The 25,154-nt window shown below is 57.3% G+C and overlaps 1 protein-coding gene across 3 annotated transcripts in view; it reads left to right on the top strand.

Moving 5' to 3' along the window:
• BCOR (BCL6 corepressor) overlaps positions 1-25,154 on the top strand; it is a 115,327-nt gene that overhangs the window by 17,334 nt on the left and 72,839 nt on the right. Inside the window, exon 1 of one of the 3 annotated variants that reach the window (XM_047843516.1) lies at positions 14,050-14,070. The exons of 1 other annotated variant lie outside the window; for it this stretch is intronic. The gene's annotated coding sequence lies outside the window, so the exon portion shown is untranslated. One more of the 3 variants, XM_047843512.1, reaches the window with a different exon arrangement.

Genomic DNA, 25,154 nt, shown 5'->3' with positions numbered 1-25,154 from the left:
ACAGGCTCCAGGCTCCGAGCCATCAGCCCAGAGCCTGACGCGGGGCTCGAACTCACGGACCGCGAGATCGTGACCTGGCTGAAGTCGGACGCTTAACCGACTGCACCACCCAGGCGCCCCCTTTTTTTTTTTTAGAAGTCAGACACTTAACTGAGCCACCCAGGTGTCCCATGATTTTAATTCTTTTAATGTTTATTTATTTATTTATTTATTTATTTATTTATTGGGGGGGGGGCAGAGAGAGAGGGAGAAAAAGAATCCCAAGCAGGCTCCGAATTGTCAGTGCAGAGCCCGAGGCTGGGCTCAACCCCCCAAACCATGAGATCAGCCAAAGTCAGACACTTGACTGACAGAGCCACCCAGGTACCCTTGGTAGAGGAGGGTTTTAGTCCTCTGTATCATACTTTAGCTCTCCCACTCTTATGATAGAGCTATATCATAATTTCTTATTAAATACATATGCAGTGTTTACTTTATGACCACATATGTATTGTTTATTGCCCAGACAAATGAACTTCAGTGATTGCTTTTCCTTTCTTGTCCGCTTTTTTTTTCCTGGGGTTAATAATTGCCTCACTTTTTAATTTGCTTAATTTTCTTCGACCTATGACTAATTTTCCCACACTCCCCAACTTCTGTACAAATTATCTTGGGACAGTTTTCTGCACGTTCACCTCCTGGAGACCATCTGCACATAAATAGGGTGATCTTTTTTGTTCTGTGTGTTTTCTTTTAATTCCCATTATCTGTAAGCCTGAAACCTTTCTACAAGTTTCTAATCCTCCATTTAGTTTTATTTTTAAAACCTTTGGGTTTTGATAGAAAATTGCATCATCTCTACCACCCGGCTAATGTCAGGAGCTGATAAATGAATCCGAAGTTTCTGATTCTTGGTATTCTGCTTAGTTTAAATAAACTTTCGCCATTTTTCCTAAACATCAACCTTTGAGAAGTGATGACTGTTATTCCCTGGAACCCTGGAACTCTCCAGTGTTAGTAAATTTTTATCCTTTCCTCTCCTCCCCTCCCAGAACTGGGTTCTGTATTTTTAGGAGTAAAAGTTATTTTTAAAATCATTAATTGGCCCTTCCCCAGGCCATTTACTGCAGGATTCATGCCCTTTGTTTACATTCATTTCGCGTTGCCTTTTATTTGTGTTTAGTTAGTCATTTACAAGTCTGCCTTCCCACCTAGATTGTAAATCACTTGAGGGCCAGGGGATGCCTTTTTAAAAAATTCACTTTTGTACTTTTGCATTCCCCTAGGACCTAACACAGTGCCCTGCCCTTAGCCAGCCCTCCATAAACGCATGTCAAAAAAGTGGACAAATAGAGTGGCAGTCTTCTCCAATCAAGATCCCTTAAAGAGAGGTAACTTTCCAATCTTATCTTGCCCCGAGAGCGACTGAGAAATCTCTTGAACGGTGGGGATCGCGCCGCAGGCCTCGCCCCCTCCCCGCCCCGCCCCGCCCGGGGAGCTGCCACCGCACGCTGCGGTCGGGGACAGCAGCCCAAGTTCGGCGGGAGAGGTGACAACGTGTTGACCGTTGCCGGAGTCCGGGAACCAGAGGTCGTTTCTCGGGATTAAAATCCGCTCGGGCGGCGCGGCGAGGGGCGACTCCAGACTGCGCCTTAAGCAGGGGCGGCCGCCCGGGGCCGGGGGTCGGCCGTGCCCCGCCGCGCGGAGGGGGCTCCGGAGGGAGCGGGCGCGGCGCCCCGCGCGCCACCCCCCACCACCCCCCACCACCCCCGGCTGCCCGGGAACGCCCGCGCGGCCGCCTGCGCCGGGCCTGCGGCTCTGCAGTCCCACCGCCGGGGGCAGCGCCGCCCGCGCCGCCCGGGCTAAGATGGCGGCCGGCGAGCAGCCTCGCGGGCCGCCGGCGCCGGGGGTGGCGGGGGAGGCGGGCGGCGCCCCCCACCCCACCACGGGAGTCCGTGCGGGCGGCTATGTCCCCCCCCCCGGGGCGGGCGGGGGGGAGGCCGCTCCTCCGTGGCCCGCTGGGACCCCCGAGGACCCGGTCCTGCGACTTCCCCAGACAGGCACCCTGCCAGGCGCTCTACCTGGACTAGCCCTAAAGGGATATTTTGTCACCCAACTCCCCCAGGCTCCGGTTCCGAGGAGGTAGGGCTAGGCCCTGGCCAAAATAAGGACCGTGAGGATGGCTGTTGGAGTAGACGTGGTGGGCAGAGGACCGGCAGGTACCAGTAGATGCAGGCCTCACCGCCCCCCCTGCCCCCCGCCAGAAGACTGTCCCACCCCACCCCGCCACTCCTGCCTTGGCAGATCGTCCTGTAAGCCTTGGAACACCTTTGGGGCACGATGACAGAACGCCAGTGACCGCAGGTAGGGGCTCGTGCCCGGGGAAGACACAAGGCCCAGAGCTCTTGAAATCAGAATTCTCTTGGAAAATCTGGTACATCCGGTTATGAGATCCGTAATGGTACCTAGTAAAAGACTACAAAACGTGTGCCGCTCATCACATGGGCTCTGACATCGGTATGCGCACAGCGTAGGCTGCCTTCTTCCTAGGACACTCCAAAACCTGAGGTCCAATTTACCAGAAATGGCATTGATGAATGCGGTGCATTCTGAGTGATCTCGCCTCGGGCTCAGGTTGGGAGGTCACAAGGGCTCCCCTAGGGAGCAGCCGATGCAGGTAGAATCACAAATGGTGGCAACAGAGATGTACCTGGAAAAGCTAGCCCTTGTCCTTTGTAAACTTCACGGCTGGCCCCTCCCACCAGTTCAAGGTTCCATCCAAAGTTTGCATGTTGCTTATCAGCTCAGCGTGAGAGGCTGAATGAGAACTTTTTTGGTTTTGTTTTGGTGAAATAAACTCGTTCTGCGTAACATTTGCACAGGCTTGTTATTCTTCTGGAGAACACTTCCTCCACCCGCCTAAGCAACAACCACACAGCCTTTCCTTCCTTCTGCGGCCCCTCTTTTAATTACCTCTCTTGCCCCAGTTTAGACAGCTCCCTGCGCTTTGTTCAAGTACAGCAATAAACCCAACACCGGACCTAGCCGTCCCTGGTCCTGACCTTCCCTCTAGCGGGCCTGGAGCCTGGAGGAGCGTCCTGACTCTCCCCAACCGATCGGGGCCAAGAACGCTGCATGTTGTGTTTATGTGCATTTTCTCCCCTCTGCACACTCGTTGGTACGTTTTAGACATGATGCTTTACCAAAAAATAAATCGTATACAAGACAAAATTCAAAGCGGCCCTTTGAAGCCAGGCCTCCAGGAACTGAGGGTCCATCCTGCCACCAAGCCAACCATCCGCTTTCCAAATTGTAGTCAGCACCAAAGGGTTACTGCTGACCATGTGCCCACCGAATTCCTCTAGTAACACCAGCACGGGTGGCCCCGGCGCACCCACCTCCGGCCCTGTCCAGCCCTGCGACCCTCCGGGAAGGTGCGGTAACCATAAAAGGCACGACAGACGGCCCACGGAGCAGGTTCGGTGAAGGCTCCCTGCAGACCGCCGCCTGGAGCGGCAGGCCCCATCTGCAGTGCAGCTGAACGAGTTAAGCTGCCCCAAGCGGGAGCGGTCTGGGTGGGGCCTGGATGAGAAAGAACCAGCCGCGGCTGGGGGCAACCTCCGTCTCAGGATCCCCCAGTTACAGAACCTGGTGGATCTGACTCTCCGCTTTCCAAGGGCTGTGTGAGGCCCGGAAGACCCCCGTCACGGGTTGGGAAGGGGCCTCGGAGCCAGGCCCGGTGTGAAACTGTGCTGGGGACCTTGGAGATGCAGGGGGACGCCCCCTCAAGGTGCCCCCGGGGCGGGTAAGGCGCTTCTGTGAGGAGCTAGCAGGGAGGAGCTGCAGCACGCGACCCTCAAGCTCCTGAGACCGAGAGGAGTCCACGATGCAGGCAGGCAAAGGAGGCGAGGCTCTTGGTGTGGAAAGGTTACTCGCCATCTCTGGGACAGCCACCCCCCGCGGAACCACCCCTGCCGTCTGCCCTCGGGCACCGGCCAGAACCGGGGCTGCGTGTGCCACCGCTCTAGGACCGCCAGGCTCAGCCCAACTCGACCCCGCCTCGGCCTCACAAAGGCCGCGTGCGGCTGCCAGACGAGGACCGGCCACGACTCTCAGATCTTTAATTACGCCCCTACCCTTCCCCCTACCCCATCGCCGGCTTCCAGCCCTTTAATCAATTTCACGATATTAAATATTAATTTCCCGCCAGCCAGGCTTTCTCAGAGGAGGGGGAAGGGACCGGCAGGGCAGCTCTGAGGGAAGGATGGCTTTGTAGGGTGTGACCCGGGTGGTAGGGCGCGGAGGACGCGCGGGCTCCTAAGTGACCTGCGCCGGGAACTCGGTCTGCGCTTTGCGGCTGGAGAACTTGGAGAGTAATGCAGACCTCCAAGAGGGGCAGCTAGGTGCGCAGGGAGTCCCAGTGCGCTGGGCGACAGCTTCCTGCTCCACACCCCCCGCCCCCAGCCCCAAGTCAGCCTCTCGCGGGCCCGCGGCGCGCAGCGATGATGGATCGCGCCTGGCGGGGGTGATTTGGTGTTGATCGCACATTATCACTGGCAGGTTGGACTGGTTGCTGATGGACGACTTCTAGCGGCGGCAGCAGCAGCGTCTTCAGACACCGTGCGGGGACTCGCTGGTTCTGCGAGGGTCTCTCTTTATCCCCCAACCACACCTCGCCCACTTGCCAGCGTCGGGAGGATCTGAGAGTCCGAGAGGGGTCTTGCGCACCCAAGGCCGCTCGTCCCCGTCCGGGTCCTGGTGTGGGCCGCAGGCCGGACGAGGAGGGGAGCCAGGACGCCTCTCCCACTTCCTCCCATTCCTCCTTTCCTTGCCGCCTGCCCCCCCCCCCCCCACCATTATTTCCTGCTTCCCCATCGAAATCGGGAGGGCCTGGGTCACTCGCCCGGTGGTTTCCCCGCCGCGGGTCCAGGCCGCGGGGGACGGGGGGGGGCGAGTTCCCCCGCCCTGCGGCCCCCGCCCCTCTCTCGGGGCTCGCAGCACCGCGGCGCTGCGGTGCGCCCCTCCTCGCCTCTTTTTCTAAAGTGCCTGCAGATACAAAAGCGGTTTCGTAATGCCTTCCGTCTGCGAGAGCCGGAGGACCTTGGCTGACCTTTCGGAAACTGATTGCAACTGCCTGTTAACAGCCCGTACTGACCGCACCGAGCAGAGCGGAGGACAATCATTTAAGTGACAGACGGCGAGGTGGCCTCGGCTCAGTCGAGCGGCCTGGTTAAGCCCGCCCCGCCCCTCCCCCCCCCCCGAGTCCCCCCGCCAGCCCCGGGCGCACTGCGGGCTGTGGCGGGCGTCCGGGCGGGCGGGGAGGGCGCGCCGCGCGCGCGCGTGAGAGTGTGTGTGTGTGTGTGTGTGTGTGTGTGTGTGTGTGTCTGTGTGCGCGCCCGCGATTACCGGTCGACGGGTTAACCCTTCGCCGAGCGGCCGGCCCCTTTGAGGCCGGACGCTGCCGGCTTAATCTGCCATCTGCAAAAGAGGAATAAAAGGGCCGCCTCCGCCGACTTTCCCTAATGGATAAACTGTCCCCCCTCAGCGCGACCGGGGCTGCGTCCCCGCTGCTGCCGGGGAAAGATCCCGACCCTCAGCTCTTCCGGCACGTCCCCGGGTCCCCTCCTTGCGCCCCCCTCCCTTCCCCGAACAGCAAGACGCCGACACAGGAACAGCACAGGGACTGCGCGAGGGGTCCAAAGGCTCCGAGAGACTCGCGGTGCAGTGGACGTGGGTGTTCCCGGTGTTTTCTGTTTTGGAAACTGGAGAAAGGTGGGGGGGGGGGTAGGCCCGCACTAGGAAGACGAGGTGGGGGAGGGGAGGCTGGTGACAGGGCACCTCGGGCTGCGCTCGCTCCCTCTCTCGGGAGAGATCGCCAGCTGCTCTCCAACAGGCAGCGCCCTGAAATCTATTTAAAGAGAGGGAAAGGGGAGGAGAACAAAGGGGGAGGAGGGGGGCGGTGAGCGGAGCCTGGGCGAGAGCGAGCGAGCAGGGAGGATCCGCCGCTCCGCGGGCACATCAAGCGCTCACATCTGTACACTCCGCGATCGATGGGGAGAATGGATAATATTTGTCAGCTGCAGACCTTTCTCTTCCCGGTTCCCGGGGAGGGGAGGGGGCGAGGGAGGGGGAGGGGCGGGCAGGCCAGGCGAGAGAGGCCGCCTCAAGGACAGCGCGCTTCCCCCTGCAGCCACACGGAAACCTAGAGCCATGAAAGCCCGGGGATTTTTCTCTTATTATCATTATTAATTATTTTTTATTATTCCACAGCAGCCAGCGAACGCTCAGCGGCGCCCCTCCCCCGCTCGCCCGCCGCCTCCCTTTGTTGATTCTCAGCTGCGAGCGCGGCGGGCCCGAGCTGCTGCCGCCGCCGCCGCCGCCGCCGCCGCCGCCGAGCACGATCTGCTCTTGCGCCCTCGGTCGCAGCTGCGGCCCAGGAAGCCGGGGCTGCGTCCCCGCCCCCCACCCCCCACGGCGCGGCAGCCCCGGCACCCCCTCCCTGCCGCCCGCCACGAGGCCAGCCCAGCCTCTTCGCTGCTTTTCGCTGCGGCTCCGCGTCCCCAACGCCGAGCAGAGGCGCTGGTTGCTGCCGCCCCGAGCCTCCGGCTGCGCGGGGGCCTTCGCCACCCCTCACCCCCCGGCGGCTACACTCTGATGCCGCCGTCCCCACACATGGTCTTCATTTCGCACACTCGCGGCGTGCTTCCTCTCGGCTCCTCTCCTCGGGGCTTTTCGGAGCGAGGAGGGAGGTTTAGAGGAAGTTAGAAACCCAGCGAGCCCAGGGGAAAGGGGGAAAACCCTGGCTCTGTGTCTGAGCTTCCAGGCGGAGGGGAGCGCCCCGCGGGGGGTGGGGCAGAGCCTGGGTGCCCTCCCGATCCTTAGATGCGGGAAGGTGAAGTGAGGGGTGGCGGCCGGAGGAGGACAGGGCGCTGGAGAGCGAGTGAGCTCCAGGTTTGCTTTGGCTCGTCCCCATGCCCGATCCTGCCGGCCAGGGCAGAACTGACCCGCCCCCTCGGAACGGCACAGCGGGCCTGGGAGCCGATCGGATTAGCGGTCATCAAATGAGACCAAAGACACCTCAGACTGTCCCCCACCTTCCGCGAGGGAGTTCCCTGGGCCTTTACCCCCACCCTCCTCCAAGGTGTAAAGCCTAGAGCTGACGCCCACAGGCCCGGGGTCCGGGCCCACTCGGGGAGGGGGGGCGCGGGTGTATGTGCAGAAAGTTCTAGTCGGGGTTTACTTGTGGCTTCGCGCCCCCACCCCCACCCCCGCTGTCCTCCTGCGATTCCGGGCCAGCCTGCGGCGGCGTCCCCGACTGCTCCGCGGTCCTGGGCAGGGCAGGAAGCTGGCACGGCCGCCGGCTGGGCCGGCGCCACTTGGCCGGGCCGGCTGCTCGCTGGAACTCGCGCGGCACCTTCGCGCCGAGTCGGGTTCCCGGGTCTCCCGCCCAGTCACCCTGAGCGGCTCCCCCCGTCACCCCCCTCCCCGCTCTGTACGTCGTCCTCTCTCCGGAGTCTCCCGGTCGCCGCCCGCCCTCTCAGCTTTTCCCCTCCTCGGTCTGTCTCGGGAGCCCCGTAGCGCAGTCAACCGCCCTTCCCGAGATTCAAAAAGAAGTTTTGTGTTTCCCCGGGGGCAGCAGCCTAATGCTTCCCTTGTTTTCCGGAACAAAGCAGACATTCAGTGGGGAGGGGGCAGGCGCTGACTCCTTCCCCTCCCCGCAGCACCCCGCACCCCTGCAGGTTCAGAACGCTCGCTCCCGGGCCCCGGTGGCCTGGGCATGGGGTGGGGGCCCTCTTTCCCCAGGCTCGACTACAAAAGCCGCGCCGCCCGCGCCCCAGTCTCCCCTAGCCTCTGCCGGGAGCCTGAGAGAAGGCGACATGGTGTTTGGGTGAGGTTCCCAGCCCGGGCTGGGAGGGCGCGCACGCAGCTGTTTACAGTGTGCCTGTGCTGCTGGAAGCTCACCCACCGCCGCCTGACAGCGTGGGGCACCCGCGCGCTGCCAGCTCAGAGGAGGCGCGGAACGGCGAGCCCTCCGGCACTCGGCCCGAGGCCTCCGCAGCCCTGGGGCCAGGGCGCACCGGGAGGCTCGAGGTCTACGATCGCGCGAGCCTCCTCTAGCCCACAGACCGCCCCCTCCTCCCCAACAATGGCCTGAATCGGGTAGTATATCAAAGGGACTGGAGGGAAGGGGTGAAGAGCTCGCGAGGGGAGCTCACAGCAGCCCCTGCGCCTGGTTCTCAGCAGTCCTTCCCCTCCCAGGGGGAAGTTCTCCGGCTAGAGTAAGCAAAGCACCCCACTCTGGCGACTCGGAGATACCTCTCGCTGCGGGTAGCTCCCCGCAGCCCCGCCCTTCGCGGTGGACTTCCCCCTCACCCCACCCCCGGGGGGACGGCTGCACTAGCTGTGCCCACGCGAGCCGGGCCTCGTCCGCGCACTGCTGCCTTAGATCCCGCTCCAGCTCTTCCCCTCTCCCGGGCCTGTGGCGGGCCCCCGGCGCCTCCATCGCGTCCTGAAACTTGATCCCGTGTCGGAAGGACAGTGTGTAAACACCAGGCGCGCTCCGAGAGCCCGCGGGAGGGGCCGGGCGAGGGCCGCCCGGGCAGCGCCGAGGCCCCGCGCCCTCGCCCGCCTGCTCGCCCCGGGCACGATCAGCGGGGCCGCCGCCTCGCTCTCTGCCTTCCCAGTTGGCTTAGCTAATTGGAACCGCCGCCGCCGCTACCGCGGCGGCCTCTTGTTGAATTTTCTAGATCGCAACCGTTCAGTCGTGGCTGCCTGCGGCTCCCCTCCCCCTCCCACAGCTGTTATCTCGGCCGGCAACTTGTTGGTGGTGGGGACGCCCCTCCGCTGACCCTGGCCTCAGACTCTGTGTTCACCCCAGCAGTTCGGGGGTGTTTTTTCTGCGGGACGTGGGAAGGGAGGTAGAGTCTTATGGAACAGTGAGGCTTTGCGCCGGAATCCGAGGCTCGTTTCGGTGAGCACGAATACTATCCAGAGGATCCTCTCGGGCCGAACGCCATCGCCCTTGCTGTCCTGCACCAAGAGTAGTGACAGTCCCCAAGGGGCTTCAGGAGCAACTCCACTAAGTAACTTCAGTTCATTCCAGGAAAATGTTGCAGAAGGGTGGGGGGTGTTGGGAGGCACCAAGATACCCGCTCTCTCCTGCCCTGCCCCCAATCCCTCTCAGCATTTGGGACTTGCTACAACAGGGTTCTCCTACACCTGGGGCCTAGCCCACCTGAACGAGAGAGAGGGCCGCTTTCCCTCTTGGTTTGAAGTATACCGGGTGGGTCCAGGGGGCACTTGTCTGGAGGCGTACCTCCCTCAAGCTGGGTCAGCTCTACGCTTGTGCCAGCAGGCCCTCCTGGGCCTTGGGTCTCCCCTGGGGAGCCTCCCTTCTCCTTGGCCTGCCGCCGTGTACCGTAGCCACATGCCCGTGCTTGATGCAAACGGTTGGCTCTGCATGGGTCTATAGGAGGCCCAGAGCCTGGCCCAATGGCCAAGGTGGAAAGAAGTGAGGCAGTTTGATAGTAGCGAAGTATTCAAGAAAACACCGCTCACGATGCTGGAGCACTGCCCTATAACCAACAACCGCCTTAGAATAACTTTTCCTCCGAGTAGAACGTTTTGCTAGTGGGTTTCACAGGCCCAGAGCCGATGTTATAAAAGCGGCTGCACCCCCAGCCCGGAAACGCATAAACACACACAGGCAAACTCCCAGAGGGCTGGGTCTGCAAAGCACCGCTGAGGGGATCTGTGGCAGCCGGAGAGCGTCAGCTTTTCCTGTGCCGGTTCTGAGAAGGGCGCCTGTTCCCTCCCCTTTGATGGCTCTCTGACAACTGTTAGGGAACAAAGAGGCAAGGCCACTAGCCCATTAACTGTCACTTTCCAACACCTCTTTCCTTCCCTTCTAACTTTTACCCAAATCACCTCTTTGGGGTTTTTCCCCCCGAGGTGTTCTCTCAATCTATTCATAACCAGAGCAAGATTTCCAGCTCAGTCCATATCGATCTGAGCTACGATAAGAAGGGAATCTATAAAATTAATATTGTAACTTGGTGTCCGGGACGGCACTTTGGTAGGTCAAGTTCACCTAGTTCTTTGGCGTCTAAAAGCCTCCAGGCCCTTCCAATCAGATCATTGAAGTTATTTCCCCCACTGCTAGTTTCTCTTCTCTTTCTGTAGTGGAAAAAAAAATGCTCAAAGATGTTTATTCTCCTTCACCCCTATCCTATCAGTCTGTGACAACCTTGTTTCTGTGCAGGGTAAAGTGAATTCCTGTGTTTTGATAAAGAAGAGAGTAATTTGTGTCCCTCTTCAGGCCTGAAAAGATAATTATGTGTCCTGGGAGCTCGCTCTTCTGGCTCTCTAACAGACAATCTGGATTCTCATCCTGGAGCAGGAGTGCTTCCGTGTCCCAGCCTCCTCATCGTCGCCCCCTTCCCTCTGTCACCACCCAGCCATCACCAGGTCCTTGGGTGGGCCACATGGCCCGAGGGTTTCTGTCTTGAAGGCTAGGGGTACTTCAGAAGACCTTGAGGCTCTGAGTCTGGTATCAGGCATTCACGTTCCATTGACTGTGCAAAGAATATTCTGAGCCATTGGAATTCCTTTTCCATCTCCCTGAAAGCTTATGCCAAGAGCGCCCCATGGGGCCTATGGTGATGGATGTCCTGAGGCCAGAGGAAGGAGCCATCATGGTGGGAAGAGTTGAGTGCTTGCCCGCAGGACTTAGACCTGACCCAAAGCAAAATGCAAACAGCAACCAAAAAAAAAAAATAAATAAATGAAAGAAAGAAAGAAGGAAAGAAAGAAAGAAAGAAAGAAAGAAAGAAAGAAAGAAAGCAAGCAAGCAACTAGCTCCGTCCACCTGGTAGCTGGCTCGGAAACAGATCCTACCCAACCCCACCCCGCAACTAGTAAAGCCTGGGGGCAAACCATTCCTTCGGCCTCCCTTTAGCTCGACTTACTTACGACTTACGGGTGGTGCAGTTAAGCATACCAGGAAGCTGAGAGGCATCCACTACTCCTCACTTCCCCTGGCGCTGGGCTCGGCTTGGCTGAACTCGCCGTTCCTGTCTTTTTAGAGGAGCTGGTTGTGTTCCCGAAGCAGGATCGCACTGTGCCGCCTCCCTAGGGGTCCTCAGCTATTGATTTTTAATATCCGTATTCAATATTGTGTATTAAATATTGAATCCATGCACGAGAGGATGTGATGCAAATCACCAGCCGTGCCTGAGACTTTAATAGTTGTTTTATTGCCCGGAAACCACAGTTGGACGCAAGGCATCCTGCAGCCGAGGCTGGGGGCGGGGATGACAGGCAGAGAGGAGAACCGAGCAGACAAGCAAAGCCATGCCTCCCAAAGATACAAGACCTCTGGAGTAGCCACTGCTGAGGGTACGGCCAGGCACTGACAGCCCAGCAGGGCAGGTGGGCCGGGGGCCAGCTCTCAGGCGGCTATGGAAAGAGCGGGCCGTTCGGTGAAACCTGGGTAGAGGAAGAGGTGTGGGGCTGTGTCCTTCCTTCCTGGACTTCCCTAACTGGACTGTTCATTCCTGTCTGGCCATCCCCCTCCCCCTCCCCATGGATCTTCACCCAGACACACACACACACACACACACACACACACACACACACACACACAGCTGTTGAACAGGAAAGTGAACTTGGGGGCAGGAAATTCAGGCCTTGGGCCTCCTCCACCACTCTTAGCTCTATGACCTTGGTACAGACCTCTCTTAACGTCTCTGGGCCCTATTTCCCTCCTCTGCCAATGGGGGTAATGCTATCTGCCTTAACTCCCTCACAGCCCGGCGGTGAGGCTGGCACAAATGAGATAATATTCAGGGAAAAGGCTTTTGTAGACTGTCAGGCCCCACCGTAGGCAGGCTGAGGGATTAGTGTTGGCTTTCCCTTTATACTCCCCCTCTCCTGCAGGCTGTGTCTCCCGGCTGGCTTCTTTCTCTCCGGCATGAGCCCCCTCCTCCATTATGGGCTCCTCTCCTCCTCTCCCTTGGCCACCTCCACTCCGTCTCCGGGGCTCCTGGCTCAGTGTGGCTCTGAGCTCAGACTAGGCACTCAGGTTTCGAGGACGCCCAGCAGGAGACAGGAAGGGCAAGAACAATTCTGAGTGTGTGTGCGGTGGGGGTGGGTATAGCTAGTGTGTACAAGGCCGACGGCCGCAGGAAAGCGCCGGGCTCGAGCTGGGGTTTAGGGGAGTGGGGTTGGGGGAAGCAGTGAGTTGGGTGTGCTGCTGGCCCAGTGGAGGGGCTGCTGGGCTCACTGTGGGGGCAGTGGGAGGGAGTGGCGAAGAACCTGAGGCTGGGGACCACTGTTTCGGGAAGTCCAGTCTTGATTACCGATTGTTGGAAAGCCAGGGTGTGGGCTTTGCCACAAGAGTCTTAAGATCGGGAAACCCAAACGTGAATTAGGTGGAGGGTGGCGACCCTCCAGCGGCCTCCAAGGCAGATAAACAGTTGCCCGAGGCCCCCAGGAGGAAGACCAGAGTTCTCCCAATGGCCGTGCTCCAGCCCTGAGAAAGTGCTGAACTCCTCTAGCCCATATCTTTGTCCGGGGCTCAGGGAGGGGCAGAGACCAGAGGGGTCCCTCTTAGCTAAGACCACCCCGGGGACCCCGCCGTGTGCCAGGAAGGCTCAAGCTGACTCGCCAAGCTCATTCAGGCCCAACAGAGACCACCTCTGGCAGTAAGCTCCGCGGGGAATCCGCGTCGTTGTCCCCTGGGCGCACGAAGTGGGGTATGCCAGGCCGGGCCTGGCCGTGCACGTCTCCGCGTCGGGGCTCGGGCGTCTGCTGCTGCCTGCGTTTCCGGGTCTGCGGCTGAGCCTCCCCGGCTCTCTCCTCCCGCTTTGTCTCGCTGCCAGCTCTTCGCCTGCCCTCGCCAGCCTCCTGGGTCGGCTGGTCGCGCTCTTCCTCTCCGAGTGCATCTTGGCATTTACGCTGCCTCGCTCTCGCGCGTGTGACCCCCTTGCCCCCACCCGAGCTCAGCCCGACCTCTTCCCGCGGGCTAGTTGGCACTGCCTTAGGATCGCTGCGAGTGTCCACTCCTTGCGCCCCCTCCCCCGACCCAGAACTGACGTGTCCGGGGCTTTGCGACCGCCGGGACTGAAACATCCCGAAGTTCTGCTTTAGCGCCCCAAAGCAAACCCAAGAGGGTCGGAGTATCCCTCACTGCGTTCCGTGATGCTCCCAGCCCTAGGCAGCAACTGAAGGGGGGCTTTTAGGAGACCTACTTTCCAGAGTTAAGGGGGGACTCTTCAGCGGCCGACCTCGAGCCGTCTGTGGCGTTCTCCGAACTTGAGACTGTAAGCCGCGGAGCAGAATTGGACTACAGGATTCTGCCGCTGACCCGAAAGTTGGCCAGACGTCTGGGTCTGGGTAGAGGTGTCCGGAGTGCGTGTGCATGTGCGGATCGCAGGGACTCTCGATGGATTTGCTGCTACAAAGCGGGGGAGGGGGCGCTGGCCTCGGGCGCCCGGGGCCGGGGGCCTGAGAACACCCTAGGCCGCCGGACAGGTGAAGACACCCTTCCGAGCCCGGCCCCTCCCCCTGGGCCCGCACACGGCCGGCCTTTGAGGTGGAAACGGCGTCCAACTCCTTGAAAGTAAACTTGCCGCGAGGGGAGCGAAGGAGGGAGGGGGCTGGCAGGAGTGTCTGCGTCGGGAAGGCTTGTGTCAAGTTTCAACCCCTAATGACACTCGGTGGCAAGGTGCCAAGGCCCTGGGAACGGCGGCAGGGGGAAGGGCGGCCGGGGTCCGGGCGAGAGTGACCGCGCCGTGGGGCCGGACTCGCGAACCCCGAGGCGCACGGCGCGCTCTCGGGCCGGAGGAGGCCGGGGGGCGGGGGCGGCGGGCGGGGAGGGGGCGCTCCGAGAGCCGCCTGAGCGGAGAGGAGCGCAGGCATCTTCCGCAATCCATTCATGCACTGAAGCGCGTGCAGAGCTGCTGATCGCTGCCATTGTTACTCGCGGGCGGTGTGGGAGCCGAGCCTCCACTCTGGCGAGAGATAAATGGCCTCTGACAGCCCCTCCTCGCCAAGAGAGCTCCTCGGATTTCACCGCGCGGCGGCTCTCAGGTCTGTGCCTCGCTCGCTTCCCGGTGAGAACCTTTAAATCAGCCTCCCGGCCCTCCCTCCTCTCCGCCGCTGCCCCCCGCCTGCTCAGGCCCCGGCAGGGCCCCGGGCGCGTCGCGCGCCGTCTCTGGCCCCCTCCCCGCCTGGGGGGGGGACGAGGTGGGGAGCTCCGGGAGGACCCGGGGGCCGCGGGGGAAGCGACTGGAGCCCCCCGCCCCGGGTCTGCACCTCCCCCGGAGCGGAGCCCCGCGCCCCGCCTCCGCGCCCACAAGATGGATCAGGCTACCGTGCGGAGAGCGGGTGTAAATATTTAAAAAGTCTCTCGCGCGCCGGCGGTAATGGCTTTCGCAGTCGGAATGTGTGCTAGGAGAAGAGAGGAACGGCGATGTGTGTAGTGTGTTGCGAGGTGGGGGAATTGTTCCTGTGCCTCCCCCACCCGGTCCAGGGTGGGCTGCAGGTTCCGGCTTCCCGATTTCCCGCCCTCCGCCTCTCCACGGCCGCGTCCCACGGTAGCGTCGAGAACGCCAGTCGATAGGGAACTTGAGCATGGAAGGGCGACGCAGATCCGGACGAGGTGACCTGGAGCCACTATCCCCTTCGGGGTCTCTCAAGGTCCTAGGCTAGAACTGGCCGGAGATCCCTCGTCCAGATCCGCTTCTCGCTGATGCACGGGGGAGGGCGGGAAAAGCACAGGTTAGAACCCCCTGAGTTTGTGCGGTCGCTAAAGCCTGGGCCAGGGTTTCTGCAGCGGGGGCCTGGGCCCTGTTTGTGCCTTGGCTCCCCTCCCCGTGCCTCTCTTAAGCCTCCATCCACTCCAAAGGCGAGCCCTTCCCCCGGCCTCCCCGCCCCTTCTGAATCTGAAAGTAGCTTTGTGGCTGCTGGGACAGAAACCTGGGAGGTGGCGACGCGGAGAGATGGGGTGGGGGGCGGTGGCTAGCGCCCAGGCTTAGTGGAGGTCACACGTGGATGTGGAGGGGGATCTTTTGCTTCTCTGGCGAGTGTGGGCCTGGGATCTTTAAGGCCGATCCCGGCCGGATGGAAGAGGTGGGGGAGGGGGCATCCAGTCTTCCCGGCTGGGAGAGGCTTAATGGGCCCACCACAGGGTGTGTGCCGGGTGAGGCTGTCGCCTTTGCCAGCAGCCCCTCCCTGGCGGGGCGGGGGCGCCGAGTTGCCCAGGGCTGGGGCGGGCCGGGCGCCACGGGTTCGAGGGGAAGATTGGAGGGGTGTGCGCCCAGGCTGGGGCTGCCCCCCCTGCACTCCTCCGCTCCGCCCGCTCGGGGACCCGCCAAAGTGTGGGTGCTGGCGGCGTGTCAGGGCGCGCCAGGGCTGCTCTCCGCGTTCGAGCGCGTGGAGCTCCCGACTCCTGGCATCCCCGTGCGCGCTCCGCTTCCAGGGGCTTGTGTTGTGCCCTGCTCGCTTGTTTGTCTCGTGTGAGTCTCGTAAACCGCCCTGATTTATTACCCAGACTAAATGCTTAATTTGTGAATATGAAACAGATTAAAAGGGGCGGGGGGGGGAGGGGGCTTGAGGTCGGCATATTTTAGCAATCAGACCAAAGCAGCCCGGCAGATGTTTCAAATTTGTCGACATTTTCAGGCTCATGTGGAAAGGCAGCCAGAATGGTCAAGAGGTCTTCTCCTTCCTTCAACCTGAGAACTTGGCAGTGATCAAAAGGAGGTGATTAGTAGCTGCAGTGAAAAGACACCAGCAGGCAAGGAGTTAACAGAGGCTGAGCCCTTTACCTCCAGGATTGGGATTGGAGTGGTGGGGGGGGGGCGGGGGGGGGGGGGGACCTGGTCACAAAGGCTAGAGACATCCCGGCTGAAAAGGCTCAAGTCCCAGAAGCCTACTCTGAAGAACAAAGTAGAGGATCCATTTAAAAGTTAATTCAGTAAATAAACTTTATTGGCGATGAAACAAACAAGAAAGATGGAAACCCCAGCTGCAAATGGCCAACAGATAATAAAAATAGTTTGATGTGGCCGAATGTGCTTGTGCCTTTCGCCAGGCTTCACACAGGCCTCACCGGAGCACCCTCTCCCTTTGGAGAGCCCTCACGTGTGCAGGCGATATTTTTTGGCATTTGTCATTTTTAGGCAACTTCACACATCAAAGGCGAGCACGGTGTGCTCTGGGGCTCCCTGGTTGCAGCCGCCCAGTGAAGCAGATACAATTTCTATAAATTGGCCTTCTCCTCTGGGTTTTGATTGATCATCACCATATGAGATTATTGAAAGTCTAATGTCTCATTTCACTTTCTCCAAGGGGTGAGGAGGGGGACAGTTTATTGGAAGTCAGGCCACGTGAAGACTCTGGTGTTGTGCAATCGTAATTTCCATTAGCCTGGGGAGATCACCCTCCGGAAACTCCTATGCATCTCCTGCCCGGTCCTTGTATCCCCTCCCCCCTCCCCCCTCCAGGTCTCAGCTTCTGCCTTTAACAGGTACAGTACAAACTAGCGCCTTCTGGAGCCTTTGTAGTTGTAAGGAGACAATGGCTGTTGACTAAAACAGGGCAACAAAAGATTCCTTTTTAAACATATTTATGATAACTCACGAATCCCCTCTTGAGAATTGTTGCCTACTCCAAACTTTTTTGTTCCCCTTTGCCTCGGTACCGTCCTTCGTTTTATTAAAGTTGATTATGGTTCCTCTGCCTTGTCCTCAGCCAGACAAAGGCTTAGGGAAAGTCAGAGAACGTGTTAATTACATGTTTCTTGTAAACCGACTTTTCATTTCCCCCGAACACATTTAGTTGGCTTGGTGTTTAGTGTAACACTCAATTGCTGCAAATATGCTGCTTAAAAATGCTGTCTTTATTAAAACAAATAAATGAATGCAAAGACCTTTCTAATTTCAACTCGCGTGGGCTAGAAACAGAACAGAAAACCGAAATCGAGAGCAAGAACGAAGGGAAAGGCAGCGGGGAAGGGAGAGAAAAGAGACCAGGAAACACACACACACACACACACACACACACACACACACACAGTATTTCTTCTGCCATCCCTCCCCCAGCCGTGTTAAACTGGTCCATACAATTGTCCCTCGCTGCGCCCTGCAGCTCACCAGCCCGCCTGGATTTTCCATCACTTGGCGCCTAAGGCTATCATTAGCTGAGAATGGACAACCTCTACCTGCTGGCAGCCCATCACTTACCAGCGGGGGGAGGCTGGCTGCAGGCTCCCGTGCCTGGGCTGGGCCCCATTTGCTCAACCCGAGAGGGGTCCTTGGTTCTTGCCCCTGGGTGCATTGGTGCCTAATTAAACTCTATCCAGGGCAACGTGCACTAAATATACGGAGGCTGAGAGGAAGCTGGGAGGAAAAGGGGGTCATTACCTGGGCAGAGAAAGTGACTCTTCTGAGAGACAGGAGGACGGGATCCCTCTGATCACACTTTCTGTTTACCCTCAGCAGAGCCTCTGAGCGCACATTAACTGTCTTGCTGAAATCAAGGAGAAATGGAAATTAGGAAGGAAAAAAAAAATCTAGAGCCCACAGATAACTAAACAGGGTCCGTGTCACCACCAGGCAGGAGGGAGGTCGACCGTAGCTCCAAACAGACAATGCTAGCTGCAGAAAAATGACTCGGGTGCCCTTGTGGCATTGGAGTTATAGCTCATGTGCCACGGCCCCGTCGCACGCAGGAGCTGGAGCCGTATAAATGGCTGTGACGACAGAAAGGAACGGATATGTCAGGAGCCCAAGGACCAGGTGTGTGTTGTGAAGCCAATCAGACCGTGGCAAAGGAAGGGGAGAGTCCCCACTAAGACCTGGGCCCCCGGCAGGATCAAAATGGCCTGACCTGGGGATACAGTGACAGTCTGCAAGCAGGAGTGTGTGCAGAACCCCTAGAACACCCAGGCCCCCAGGGCTTTAATTGAGTCCCCACTGTACCCGGCTCCAGAAGTCGCTTCTGGAGCGTTAAGGTGCTAGCTCGAGGTGACCCGTTACTGGCAAAAGTAAGACCAGAACCCAGAGCTCCCTGCTTCGGGAAATGGAGTCAGAGGAGGAGGGTGGCTTGTGGTTAGAGGGAGATCCAGGGATGCTCTTGGTCACTGCAGAGGAGGCCCAGTGTTTTAGTCGTTCAGCATTTATTAAACACTTGCTGTGTGCAAAGCACTACGCAAGCCACGGTGCTGCGAGGCCTCCAAGGGATGATGAGCAGGGGACCCTGGGTCCTTTTTCTGTGCCTGGGGACAAAGGCCTTAAAGGAGAAGGGAAGAAAGAAGCCGACCACTCTCGGCCCACAAGGGAGGTTTACAGCGGGGCAGCCTGGACTGTGAGACTGTTCTCCCAGACGTGGAGGTGGCAGGGAGGACATCTGGAGCAGGCCCGTCACTTCAGTTTCCTGGCGGGGCCTGTGTTTCCTCGGGCAGGCCGGGAGAAGGAGTCTAAAGCAAATCCCTGCGCCGAGCGCTCCCTGCACTTGTGTCTGTTGTCCTGGACAAATAGGAGACTGTAGCTTATCCCCAAAAGCTCCTGGACAAATGTAGGCTCTCTGGGGGAGCTGGTAAGGGAATACTGCCTCCCTTAACAAAACAAACCCGACACTCTCCAAGGTTTAGCACTGGAAACGGAATCTCCCAGCAGAGAAGGGGAGCTGGCTCAAGTGCCCCCCCCCCACTCCGTGCCCCCCGGATTCCACCTGCCCCTTGGGGCGCTCGCAGTGTGATCACAGGTGCCCTCCCTGCAGCCATCTGGCCTCGGCCCAGCCTCCGCTCTTGGTTTCCCTAAGCAGAGGCGAAACATGCTGGAGCCTTCAAAGCACATTCCTAAACACTAAGGGAGATCTGCGGGGAAGTGAAAACAAAGAGGCCCAAAGAGTGTTGGAGCGGTTCAGCTTACAGAGTCTGTGGGCCAACAGGGCTGGCCCAAGTTCAGTCAGACTCCCTGGCTGTGGGCCAGCCGGCGCTGGCAGCGTGCCCTTTCCAGCCCACCACTCAGCCCTGCGTTGGCCCCCAGACCTGGTCACACCCTCGCACCCAGCCCAGACCCCAGGAAGCCCTGGCCGCCCCTGGGGTTTGCTGGTTCCAGAGGCGGTCAACGGTCCCTGCGGCCCCTTAACCCAGAACTTCGCAAGAGTGAGTGCGTTGCCAGTGGGCCGGCCCCTCGGGGTGCCCTGTTGGGTCTGGGGGTGGCCCAAGCCCCCAACTGGGCCTTGAGCAGCCATCTTGGGCAGCTGTGAACACTCGGTCACTGTTTCCCCGTGTGCGTCATAAAAATATCACATTCCGCGTGCTAACTTGTGATAAGCGTGACATCCAGGCCCCAAGAGGTGCCCACACACGTAACGGGGAGAGCATCAGACCCAGGGCCCTTTACGGAAGGTGAGTGTTCATACGACATCTAGCCCCTCTTGTTTGTTGGGCGTTGTGCTTGTGGCCGTTGGGCGTGGCCGAGGGAGACCCCCAGACCCCGGGGGCCCCTCCTAAGGAGAACTTAATAATTTCCCCCAAGAGAGAGAAGCCCCACGGAGCTGAAAACCCCACTGTGCTCGCACTAACTAAACCCAGGAGAAAGAGCCTCCCTTGGTTTTCCTCCTCAGGCATATATTTTTCAAGCCAAAGGGTGGATGGTGTATTTCTGCCCACTTTCCACTTACAGCTGGACAACCAGGGATCCCCACCCCCCACCCCCACCCCCAGCTCTGAGCTTCTGACCTGCTGAACAGGCACACTTGGGAACGGGGAGTTCTGTGCTTTCTTTCCTGAAGTTCCACCCGGACAATGTCACGGTAGCGGCAGATGTTACGGGCAACACCTTCATGTGCCTCAAAATTCTAAGGATACGTATCAAGGGTGTGCAGAGAAGTAAGCCCCTCCCACCCCCAGTCCTCAGTCACCCGGTTTGCCTCTTTGTAGGGAGTCAGTGCGCCCGAATTCTTGCTTACTCTCCCCGAGATGGTCTATTAAGGCTAATTCTTTTTTTAAAAAGTTTCTTTTATTTTTAAAAACCCCAAACCCACATAAAAATCGAAGGAACAGTACAATGAACACCCATATAGGAAGGCAGATTTTTCAAAAGCGCTATATTTATTCAACACGCCTACCCTTGGAAAGAATTCAAAACCCCTTCAAAGATCTGAATTAATTTAACTTTATCTTAAAATGTTAGTTAGAGGGGCGCCTGGGTGGCTAGTTCGGTTAAGCGTCCAACTCTTGGTTTCAGCTTTAGGCATGATCTCGCGGTTCGGGAGTTCGAGCCCCACATCAGGCTCTGTGCTGACAGCGCGGAGCCTGCTTGGGATTCTCTGTCTCCCTCTCTTTCTGCCCCTCCCCCGCTCTCTCTTTCTCTCTCTCAAAAATAAATATGTATTTTTTAACGTTAGTTAGGAATACTTTGCCCTCGTAGATATGTTGCTTGTCTATCCTTCCCCACCTGCCCTCGGCACCTTATCATAGTGAGTCTTCAGTAAATCTTGTGGGGTTCAACAGCAAAGACCACGCAGTAGTTGTCAGGGTGGAGCCAGACTGCCGGGTCGGAAATCTGGCTCGCCACCTGACTAGTTGCATGGCTGTAAGCAGTTACTCTGGGGCCTCACTTTGCCCACCTGTAAAATGGAGGGTGATGATATGACAGATTTCAGAATGTTGGGAGAATTAAATTGGTTGGTAGACATGCATCACTTAAAATGGTGCCTGGCATAAATATATATCTATCTCTATCTATCTATATTATATCTGTATCTATATGTATATGTATATGTATATGTATATGTATATGTATATGTATATCTATATCTATATCTATATCTATATCTATATGTACATAGTGCTTAATAGGTACTGGGGAGACTGGAGATTTAAACACATTTGGTATCAACTTTGCTTTGGTGATTGCACGTGAGTCGTTTGGCCCCGAGTTCACGGCCTCTGGGTTTTCACTGGTAACCGTGAGAGAGGCCCCAGGAAAGCCGGAATGCAGCTGTATAATCCTCCCCCTGAGAGAATTACCCTAGCTCAGCTCTGCTCCGTGCTGAGGCAGAGTGGCGTCGAAGGGGCAAGGGTTTCCCGTGGACAGCTTCCACACTCATGGAGAGTTCCTAGCCATGCTTATTAAAAAGGCATTTGGAGAAAAAGTCTACACGCGCCCCCCCCCCCTCCCCGCCCCATTTTCTAGTCTAGCTGGTTGCTGCCCTGCTGATAGAACCATCTAGCATTGACTTTAGGGAGAGAGCCGGGAAGAGCATGCCCCTCTCTGTTGGGGAGTTTCAGGCTCACAAAGGCCCACTTCGGACCCAAGTTGAGGGTCAGACAGGCAAGTGCGTGCATCCCAGGAGTCGCCCTGTCTGACAAGTCGGAGAGGGTCTTATGGACCCCCAGACGAAGTTGTCCCGGATGCTCTTCACATAGGAATGGTTGAATGGTGGGTGTCTTAACAGCCAGAGGCAAGAGAGGACACGGGAAAGATGAAGAAATTTGTTTAAAGGTATGCTTTGCTCTGTGCTATAAAATACTATGCCTAATGTTAGGCTTTGACGGCTGTAATATCTGACCTTGACATTGTAGTGTTTCTGCCATATAATTTAATTAACGTGTGATGCTGGCACGATGCCAGAGAAGTCAAACGTTTTGACAGCTCTTGGAAGCCACATAAGTCCCTTTGAAGTTCCCCCCAGTGAACAAGCACACGGAGAAACCTCCTAAGGTTGAGGACAGCCCCCGAGACGGGGCACAGAAATTTAGCTGTGTTGTGGTTACATTGGATGGCACTGGCCAAGCCACCAGCTGACCTGTCACAGTTCTAGAGGCCTGCCGTGCTTTCTGGGGGCCCCAACCACCGCGAGTGGCTCCTTGAGGAAGAATAACTCATCCTACATCAGGGACCACATGCGGAGGTCTCCTGTTTGCAGACTTTTCTCCACCAAATGTTTCCTTCTTGTTCCACTTGGCCTCTCACCAAATCATCGAGCTTCATACAGGAACATAAATTAGATAAGAGGCATATTAACTAAGGACAAAAAGGACTATATACATCCACTCCGCACATAATTAACACTCACTAGGCACCTACCAAGGGTCTGGGCATTTATGGCAGGGAACAAAACAGTGCCTTGGCCATCATAAAACTCCACTTTACTGGAGAGAGAAAGAGGATAAATAAATGGGCAAAAATACGTAGGTAGTGATTTAGATTGTGATGCGTGTTATGAAGAATTAAGAAGGGTGAGGGGATAGGGAGAAGGTGGGGTTTCCTTTTAGATCGGAGACTGTGCGCTGGGAGTCTGGGGTTGGCAGGATCACGTTGCTTACGCGATGTATCAGCCAGTGCTTGCCACAATCATGCTGTGTAACAAACGACCTCAAAACCTAGTAGTTTACATCAATAAGAATTTATTTCTCACCTACATGTCTGTGAGTCACCTGTGGTTAAGCTCTTCTAGACTGGGTTCAGTTAGGCTTAACTCCCAAGCGTGGGTTGGGTCTGGTCTCCTGCATGTGTCCCTCTTCCTCTGTGGCTAAGTGGGCCACCTGGAGCACGTTCTTCTCAAGGCAGTGGCAAAAGTGCGCGAGAGAGGGCAGAGTGGAAGGGCCATGACTGTGAAGTCCTAGTCTTGGAACTTGTACGCTGGTATTTCTGCTTACATTCCGTCGGCCAAAAGACGACATCAAGGGACGGGAGGTACACTCCCATGTCCGGCGGGATGAATGGCAAAGTCCCACGGTGCAAGGGTGTGGATACAGGGTGAAGTGAAGAATTGAGAACAGTAATGCAATCTGAAACAGATGGTTCAAACCAAAACTATGTATCTCTAGCTATGGCATTTATATATACAAATACATATATCAAATGATATAACCGCCCTTGCTAGAATCTTCTGTTTTAGATTAAATTTAAATAAATCCATGCAGTAATTACACAGTAGCATCCCTGAGGTGGTTCATTATGGGACCAGAGGCTTCTGGGTCATGGCCACAAACCTCAGGAAACCTGGGAAGGTGGACCACAGACCATCCCAGTGCTCAGAGAGAAGGCCGTTGATAGAGAACTTTCCTCCTGCCTGAACTCCCCTCGTGGGGCTGGTGAAGGTGGGAAAAGCCAGAGGAGACCCCCGCCCGCAGACCCAGCACGTGTCCTTGCCAGCCTCTGAGCACGTCTTGGAGTGACACAAATCTGGAGTAGGACCCAAGAGGTGTCACACTGGGCCTCGCTCTGCTACTAAGTAGACGTTTAGCTAGTCTCACTGGCTGTTTAGGACACCTAGACTCATGCATTCGCTGTATTAGGGCATAGGACAAGAGCTCCCAGAACTTTCTTGCAGTTCTTTTTCGCCTAGCCCAGTCTGTCCTTCCTCATGACATCCTTGAATAATGTGAGAGGGATCCCTAAGTGTCTCTTCAGCAAGCGATGATGTTTCAAATCGGGCCTCTCTTCAATGAATTCCTCCAGGGCTCTGCAGTCAGCCAAGTACTGGAACCTGGCCCTTCCCTTCAGGAAGGAAAGCGTGCTGTTCAATTGATTCCGATGGCTAATGGAATCTAACCGCCTTTGCCCAAAGTGATTCCAATGAAAGGAATCCACTGTCTAAAAATCCAAGGTAAGCAGAGATAATGGAGTGCAGGGGCAGATGTTTCATGGTGGGGCCCCGTGGGGATTCAGACCATCTCTTATTTGGGAGAATTCTGACTCCTGTCTCCAAAGGTGCGCTAATCTTCCGTAACGAATCCTAGCCCAGAAGTAGGAGGGGGACCAGCTGGGTATAACCGCCTCTTAGACCAGCCGCCATCACGGAGCGCCCTGGGCATGCCTCACACTGTAGCTCAGTCTCCGATTTCACTGGCAACTTTGCCTGATTTAACGGGGTCTGTCTTGACCTTATCCGTGTCGGAACCTCCCAGAGGCTCCTGTGTGCTTCCAGCCTTCATTCCCCCCGTTAGATGATGATAATGATGGTGGCGATGACTTGCTTTTCATTGAAGCAAACTAGCTGCACAGAAAAGCACACACACCATCGGTGCTCAGCTGGACGGGCACACCCATCGAACTAGTACCCGGATCAGGAGACAAAACAGCACCAGCACCCCAGAGATCAATTCATGCCCCCTTTCAGGTACTAAGGGCCCAAAGGAAGTTGTTGTCCTCACTTCTCTTTTTTTAGTTATTTATTTTTTAAAGTAATCTTTACACCCAGCGTGGGGCTGGAACTCCCAACCCCGAGGTCAAGAATCACATGCTACGCTGACTGAGCCAGCCAGGTGCCCCTATTGTCCTGACTTCAAAGAGCATTGATTACCATTGTCTGATTCGATACCTGGTAGGAAACGGACTCCACAGGGTGAACTTTGGGTGCCTGGCTTCTTTCGTTCCACCTCCTGCTTGTGAGATCCATCCATAGTGTTCACAGTGGGGTTCATTCGTTCTCATTGCTGAGTATTATTCCACTGTGTGAAGACACCACATTTTATTTATTTGTCTGCTATTCTGTGTGTGTGTGTGTGTGTGTGTGTGTGTATGCGCGTGCGTGCGTTTATTTTTGAGACAGAGACAGAGGGCGAGCGGGGGAGGGGCAGCGAGAGAGGGAGACACAGAATCGGAAGCAGGCTCCGGGCTCCGAGCTGTCAGCACAGACCCTGACGCGGGGCTCGAACTCACAAACCCCAAGACCACGACCTGAGCCGAAGTCGGACGCCCAACCGACTGAGCCACCCAGGCGCCCTTATATTTGTTTGCTGCTCTATTGTTGATGGGCATCTGGGTAACCTTGCTAACAGTGCTGCCCTAAACACTTGTGCACATGCCTTCTGGTGAATAGACACATTTCTGCCGGCTGTATGTATACCCACCGGTTGTATTGCTGGGTTATAACTTGGGCCTCCGTTCAGCTTTAATAGAGCTAAAGTTTTCCCAAACACTCTTACAACCGAGTATGAGAGTTCTCCTTGCCAGCACTTGGGATTTTTCTCTTTTTCGTTTTAGGCATTCCAGGGGACCCTAGTAGATTTCAAAGTACTTTCCCTCGGGGTGCCTGGGTGGCTCAGTCAGTTGAACGGCGGACTCTTGGCTTTGGCTCAGGTCATGATCTCGCGGTCCGTGGGTTCGAGCCCCGCGTCGGGCTCTGTGCTGACAGCTCAGAGCCTGGAGCCT

This window comes from Prionailurus viverrinus, chromosome X (assembly GCF_022837055.1).
Source record: "Prionailurus viverrinus isolate Anna chromosome X, UM_Priviv_1.0, whole genome shotgun sequence".
In the NCBI taxonomy this organism is placed as follows: Eukaryota; Metazoa; Chordata; class Mammalia; order Carnivora; family Felidae; genus Prionailurus; species Prionailurus viverrinus.
Note: the sequence above shows the minus strand (reverse complement) of the source record. Positions and strands in the feature narration are given on the sequence as shown.